We start from the raw sequence: 7,356 nt of genomic DNA, 5'->3' as shown, positions 1-7,356 counted from the left end.
AACGAAATAATGTACAAAACTGATTTTCTCGTCAATGTGTCCGTCTGGCGGAGCAGATATAGATGCAATTAGACAGATAGATAAATAGATAGAAAGATGTTTTAATTGTCCACTGGGGAAAATGGTTTTCATAGTAAAAATTTCTTCATCAGCTACGGAATCATGGTATTCATGCATATGCCTTTAGTTTGTTTTATTTTTGATAAAATAATGTATGACATATGTTTAGAAAGCTGCAAGAAATTACATTTGCTCTGAACTAATTCATGTAATCATGTAAATTAAAAACCATTAATCGATTTCATTAATCGAAAGCATTTCCATTCAATCAATGTCCAAATTATTTGTGATACAGACATGTTCCTCTCTAATGTAGTAGCTCGGCGACCTAGGTCAACCTAGGTTAAGACACAGCAGTGTTGGACGCAGACTCAAGGCTGGTGCTGTGCGTGATGGCTGGCTTATAGGTACGTTTGATTTATAGACATTTCACATTTTACTGTACATCAATGTCTTAACCCTTAAACTATCCTTGCAGGGGACAGTGGATATCCCCTCAAACAGTGGCTGTTGACGCCTTTTCTCAACCCACATAGTGCAGAGGAAAGGCACTACAACATGTGCCACAGCCGAGCTCGCGCTATAGTGGAGCGCACCATCAGCCTGTTTAAGGGCAGATTGCGCTGCCTCGACTGCACTGGAGGGAGGTTATTGTACACTCCTGAAAAAGTGTGCCAAATCGTACTGTGCTGTGCTACTCAATGTGGCACAGCTTAAAAACGTTCCTCTACCCCCTGACGCCGATTGCTGTGTTGGTCCCGACCCTGACCCCCATCCCCAGGCATTTGAGCCAAATGCTGCTGCTGTGCGCCAGCATTTGGAAGTGATGCGTCGCTTGTAAAGAACAACAAATGTTGTGGAAAAATATATATTATTTATTCAAGAATTCCCTCATTGTGCAGTTTATTTCAGTTAGGACAGTCTTGATTTCGCCCAACTCCTTGGCCACCTCTCTGATTGAATTAATGACTTCCCTCTGCATTTCGAGGACTGCATCGGTGAGGACACGTCCGCTGCTGGAGGGTTGAGAGCCTTGTGCCGTGAAGACACTGGGTTCAGACGGCTGCTCAGCTGCAACATCGTAACCACTGGCCCCGCTGGAACACACAGCGAGTGAAATAAAGATTGTTCTATATGAATAATATGTAATCGTGTAGCCTACATACATGTGACTTGACTGCATTCATTTTACTTATTTCACTTACCTGTGTTATGCGGTGCATATGGCGCGTCAGTGTCCCCCTCCGCCTCAGTCACCACTCCACTTAATAGGGATTCCCCAATAATTGCCGCCAGTCTCTCATCAAGAGGGGTCAGCTCCAGTGTCCCCTTTCCCCCACCCATGGCAGACTCACTCTGGCGATGGAGCGCTAGACGCTTTTTTGCCTCGACTTTGATGTCCGACCATTTCTTTTTTATATGAAGCTGCAAAAGCTGCGCTACATTTACATTTAGTCATTTAGCAGACGCTTTTATCCAAAGCGACTTACAGATGAGGAAACATTGGAAGCAATTATAACAACATAGGCAACAAAATACATAAGTGCATCAAAAACTAGTCCATTAAAGCCTAGCACAGTATACAAAGCTAAGAATAGTGAGGTTAGTACGTTTTTTTTTTTTTTGGATAAGAAGGAAAGGGAAAAGAATTAGGATAAATCAATCAGCGAAGTGTTGAATAAAGAGATGCATTTTTAGGCGTTTTTTAAAGATGGCAACAGAGTTGCCTGATCTTGTAGCAGCAGGTAGATCATTCCACCAATGTGGAACAGATCCAGAGAAGGTACGGGAGAGTGACTTTTTTCCTTTTTGGGATGGTACCACTAGTCGTTGTTCCTTTGCAGACCGCAGTTATCTGGCAGGAACATAGGTCTGCATCAGCGAGTGGAGATACGATGGTGCGGACCCGGTGGTGGTCTTGTAAGCCAGGAGCATAGCTTTGAACTTTATGCAAACGGCAACAGGTAGCCAGTGTAACCTGATGAAGAGCGGAGTTACATGCGCTCTCTTCGGTTCATTGAAGACAACCCGGTTCATTACGTTTCCTCTTGTCTGGGTCAGTCCGTTTGGTTTAATCACCCGAAGGTTGTCCTATCCAGTCTTGTCTTGTGAGTACATGTCTCTTGACATCGTCTTGTCTTGTCTAGGCTCCAGAGCTGTTAGTCTACACCAGATATCTATCTCTGCCTTGCTCCCTGTTAAATCTGGAGTCCCGACTGCCATTATCTCTGCTCGAGGGACCTCATTGCTACCTCCAGATGCCCGTGGAATCTGCTGGTTTGCCACAGAGAATCACACCAGTAGATACGCCGTCCTCAAGTGGATTTGTCCGTGGCCCTCGCTGGGTGGAATTACGTTGCTTTGCCTTGCTTTCAGCAGGTGGATTTTCCTTTGACCACGCTAGGCGGACTTTATTTGCGTTGACCTGCATTCAGCAAGAGGATTTTTTCTTGGCCCACGCTGGGCGGAATTACTTATTATTCTCCCCCCTACTGGAATACGCACCTCTTGGTGCAGTCCCCTGATTCTCCTGGCCGAGCGCTCAAGCCTAATTGACTGTTGCTATTTTTGACTTTCACCCTTACTGTCTGTGTCAATTATTCACTGTGCAGGCTTTCTGTGCTGGTTTAATAAAGTCTCCATTCTCCTGCACTTTCAGCAGGACCCGATCCCCTTCGCGCTGCAATCTCTCAGCAGGGGGCCTTGTTGCAAGGAACAAGAGTGCCCTTCGTGCCCGTTTCCTTGACGGACTAGACGCCAACTTGGCGGATGAGCTGGCCCCCCTAGATCTCCCCACCGCCATTCACCCACTCACCTCATTACCTTGTTTGCTCCTTCATTATTAGTTTACACACTTCACCTGGGTTTTTCTGATTTTCCAGCTCTTTCTCCAGCTGATCCTTGTTTTCAGTGTGCTCTAGATACACTCATCGAGTCTTCGTACAGGTTACGGAAAGTTTCTTTTGAACATGAACAATCGTTACGTAACAACTTTTCTTCAACATCAACCGCATGCGGTAAGTGAAACTGTTTTCTTGGCAACATGCTTTAGTTCGACCCCCAAATGCGTTGCATGTTTTCAGAAATAATCATACAGCTGTATCTGTCTTTTATAAATGTGATCAAACTAAAGACTCAGCAGATATTTGAAGGGTGAGATACTATTGTTTAAGTACTCAAGATTAACATGAGATATACATCCGTCCCATTCTCCAGCGGGGGCAGGTTTTCTTTCTCGTGGGGAAGAAGTACGGTTCCCTGCGACTGTGTGTTGATTACAGAGGGCTGAACAACATCAGGGTAAAGAATACTTGTCCTTTGCCGTTGATGTCCTCAGCCTTCGAGCGGTTGCAGGGAGCCTCGGTCTTCACAAAATTGGATTTACGTAATGCTTATCATTTGGTCCACATCAGGAAGGGAGATGAATGGAAAACCGCTTTTAACACCCCCGGGGGGCACTTTGAATATTTGGGCATGCCTTTCGGTCTCCCCAGCGGTATTCCAGGCACTCTTAAATGTCATGCTGAGAGACATGGTAGACCAGTTCATATATGTTTACCTGGATGACATATAGATTTTTTAGAAATGCGCTTTTCATGCACAGTCTGTCCCTTTCCTAGGTTACATCTCATCTGAGGGAGTCCATATGGATCCCATTCTGATAGCCCCTGATCCATCAGGTCAGTTTGTGGTGGAGGTCGACGCGTCAGAGGTGGGGGTAGGTGCAGTGCTCTCCCAACACTCTTCCACAGATGATAATATGCACCCCTGCGCATTTTTCTCTCACCATTTATTGCCTACCAAACGGTTGTTGGCGGTCAAGTAAGCGTTGGAGGAATGGCGACATTGGTTAGAAGGGTCAGGGGTACCTTTTATCGTCTGAACTGACCACAAGAACCTGGAAAACATTCAATCTGCTAAAAGACTCAACTCCAGGCAGGCTTGCTGGGCACTTTTTTTCGGTCGTTTAAATTTTTCTCTCTCGTACCACCCGGCTGCCCACCGAGTCGGCTGTTTGTGCCACAGGGATTACAGTCCGACGTTATTCGACTGGGTCATTTTTCTAATGTAGCGTGTCACCCAGGAGTAAACTGTACCAGCTTTTTGGTCAAACAAACGATTCTGCTGGCCTTTGATGGCTCGTGATATTCGAGATTTTGTTTTGGCTTGCACGATTTGCGCCACGGGTAAGACTTCCAATCGACCCCCAGATGGGTTACTCCAACCGCTGTCTGTCCCATTGAGACCCTGGTCCCACATAGCGCTAGATTTTATTACCGCCCTCCCAAGGCAAGACTGTCGTTTTGACCATAGTGAACCGGTTCTCGAAGGCGGCTCATTTTATTCCCTTGCCTAGATTACCCTCTGCCAAGGTGACAGCGGTGGCTGTCATTGATCACGTCTTTCGCTCACATGGCCTCCTGACGGACGTGGTCTCTGACAGAGGGCCCCAATTTGTGTCCAAATTTTTGCAGGAGTTTTGTAAATTACTGGGGGCTACTGTCAGTCTGTCTTCGGGTTACCACCCCCAGAGCAATGGTCAAACCGAGAGAGCCAACCAAGATTTGGAGAGAATGTTGCGATGCGTGGCGGCTAAGAATCCTTCCTCTTTGAGCCAGCAACTTTCTATGGTGGAGTACGCACACAACTCGTTACCAGTGTCATCTACTGGCCTATCTCCATTTGAGTGTAGTTTAGGGTACCAGCCATCAATTTTTTCGCGGTCCCCTCTGCTCACGTCTTCGTCCAGAGGTGTCACCGCACATGGGCCAGAGCCTGTGAGACTCTGCTCCAGGTGGGGGCGCGCACCAAGGTTAAGGCTGATCGTCACCGGTCAAGACCTCCCGTGTACGTCGTTAGTTCCAAAGTGTGGCTTTCTACCAAGAACATTCTGCTAAGCTTAATTTCGAACAAGTTTGCTCCTAAATTCATTGGCCTGTTTCCTGTCACCAAAGTCATTAGTCCGGTGACAGTCCGACTCAAACTTCATCCCGTGTTACACGTGTCCAAATTAAAATTTGAATTTTATTCTCCCATATATCCGCCGGCCTCGGTTCCCCCACCACTGCGACACGTACATGGGGAACCAACATATTTGGTAAATTGCATTCTGGACTCGAGACGGAGGGGACACGGATTTCAGTATTTGGTGTTCTGGGAAGGTTACGGTCCGGAGGAGAGAAGTTGGTTTCCCACTGGGGACAGTCCCTTATTGATGATTACAATCAGCAGGTAGGTTCTCCTGGGAGCACCAGGAGGCGCTTCTAGGGGGGAGGGGTACTGTCACGGTTGAGGAATTAATTGACTGTTTTGTGTGTGTACTTGAGTGCATGTGTAGGCGAGGTCGCTGATGGTCCTCCAGGGGACTCACCTCTGGCATCTTGTGTTTGTCAGATCGTTTTTTGTTGTTGTTTCCCGTGATGTTCAGTTCCTCCTCGTGTCTCCGTGCTGCAGTTCCCGTCTGTGTGAGAGGTCTCTCTGTTGTAGTTCCAGTCTTCGTCTCGCGTCTTCACTTTGGGGATAATCACTTCAATCTTCTGACTTTAAGGATTACCGAGTTGCCCCTGAGCAAGACTGCGCTACACTTCCTGCCTGACCGTGACCTGCACATCACCTGAGAGACCGTGTCTTTGATTATTCTCGTTTTGAGGCTCGGCTTTGCTTTGTACAATAAACCCCAGTTTTATTTGCTTTTGCCTCCGCTGTTCTCATTCCCGCGACAGTTAGGGTCACTTTTAGCATTGCAGTCCAGTGTATGAAATGTTTGCGGCATCTAGTGGTCAGGTTGTGAATTGCAAACAACTGCTTACTCCACCCCTTCCTTTTGAAGCACTACGGCGGCTGACACAGAACTAAGATGTTGTCATGTTTTCGCTTCTTTGTCGCAGGAAATAACTTGATACGAAAAGAGGTCAGTAGAGCAGTTTGACTGTTTAGGGCTACTGTAGAAACAACATGTTGAACTCCATGCAAAGGTACCTGCGGTATATGTAGATACAAATAGCAAATTTTAAGATTATAAAAACATTGTTTTATTATTTTGAAGACATAGTTATGTTTATTACAGTGCATATTTGTCAATAGATCCTCCAAAAAATTACACACGGTATCTTTAATCTATTGTGCTCTCTGAGGCATTTATTTATTTCTCTTCACACTTGTCTCCCAAGGTATAGTAATACTATTTAGTGAATTCAATATTGAAATTTGTTTATTTCGAAAAAGTATCACCAGCGCCAAATATACAGTAGTTGCTGGGTAATTTACAATTTAATTTACTATGTTTTTGATGTGAATGCTCCCCGTATCTATAAAACACACAAGATCATAACCAAAACATTTGTGATCCAGGAAAAGAAACATAATTTTACCAAAGACACAGCAAGAGAAAGAGAGACGACTTTAAAACCAAACCTCCTTTCTGCCTGAAGACATAGATTTTTAGCTTCTAAATCAGCAACCATTCAAGACCTGACAATTATTATTTTGTCTTCTGGTAAAAATGAATAATAACAAAATAATAATTTACATCTGTCACCCTGTCCAAAAGTTTACAAACGCCTGACTTTAAATGTTTTGTGCTGTCTTTAGCGTCAATGAATGTTTTGACATAACTACAGTAAAACCAATTTTTCTACAATTTCAAGATTGTACAAAGTGTAAACATGAATGTAAGCAATATGCATTTCATCTTTTACAGTTTTCTGTATCGTTGTCACTTTTTTTGTGCTGCCAGTAAATTACACTTTACATAACAGTGCTGGTGTGCTGTGGTAGAACTCTCCTTTTTAATCCCACAAACAAATCCTTACACTACCCAATGCGGTCACTTTGTCAAAAGTAAGGCTATGAAATAAAACATGTTTTCTAGTGTCTTCTTAACATTTGTCTCTTTACATAACTAAATTACTAGGAGTGTGCAGTGGTTTGTGTAATTCAGCGACTCATCTTTATTGTTCTGACAGGCGTCTACTGTACATCTGACATATAGTGCAACAGTCCCAGTGAATAAGCTCAAAAACATATACATTCATACCATGTCATCTACCCAAAGAAAAATACAGGAATACTGGAAAAAAGGAGAGATTGGATTAAGCAAGTAGCTTATGTAAGCATGACCCATGCCACGCTGCAATGTTCTTTCACTCAGAGACTTGCCAATGGCACAATAACTCACATGGCAGAAATGTTTCATCAGGGTACCAAAGATTTTTTCAAGAGTCATGTGGCAGTACAGTTACTCTGCTCCCGTTCTCAAGCCAATATGTTATGTTGTCTGTATATTTCTGTATGGTC

This window comes from Barbatula barbatula (assembly GCF_947034865.1).
Source record: "Barbatula barbatula genome assembly, chromosome: 11".
Lineage (NCBI taxonomy): Eukaryota > Metazoa > Chordata > Actinopteri > Cypriniformes > Nemacheilidae > Barbatula > Barbatula barbatula.
This window is presented reverse-complemented; position numbering follows the sequence as displayed.